This window comes from Eimeria mitis, genomic scaffold (genome assembly GCF_000499745.2).
Source record: "Eimeria mitis Houghton genomic scaffold, Emh_scaff3290, whole genome shotgun sequence".
NCBI classification, from domain to species: Eukaryota; Apicomplexa; class Conoidasida; order Eucoccidiorida; family Eimeriidae; genus Eimeria; species Eimeria mitis.
Genome location: NW_013571630.1, coordinates 1,985 through 2,570, shown reverse-complemented (window position 1 = coordinate 2,570; position 586 = coordinate 1,985).

The following is a 586-nucleotide window of genomic DNA, read 5'->3' as shown; positions in this document are numbered from 1 at the left end:
TGCTGCTGCTGCTGCTGCTGCTGCTGCCCCCAGGACCCCTCGTCTTCGAGTTTTGCGCCCCCCCCGCAAAGTGCTGTAAAATATTTGCAGCTGTGGGCGCTAGAACGGGAAAGTAAGTAAACAAGAAAAAAAAATAAATTTTTTTTTTATTTATTTATTTGTTTTTTTTTATTTATTTGTTCGTTTATTTGTTTATTTGTTTATTTATTTATTTGTTTATTTGTTTATTTGTTTATTTATTTGTTTGTTTATTTGTTTATTTGTTTATTTGTTTATTTATTTATTTGTTTATTTATTTATTTATTTATTCACTTGTTTATTTATTTATTAATTTATTTATTTTATATATATCCTTTTTCGTTATATATATATATTTTTTTTTTCTTTTTGTGTGTGTGTGTTTGTGTTGCGTTTATATAAAGAAATATATTTTTTACAGCTGAGGAGTATCGTCAGGTATTAGTTAAATATATAGAACAAGAAAATATAAAAAAAGAAAAAGAAGAAAAAGAAGAAACAGAAAAAACAGAAAAAAAAGAAACAAAAACACAAAGAGATAGTCTTGTGAGGATAGACCCTTTGTTGG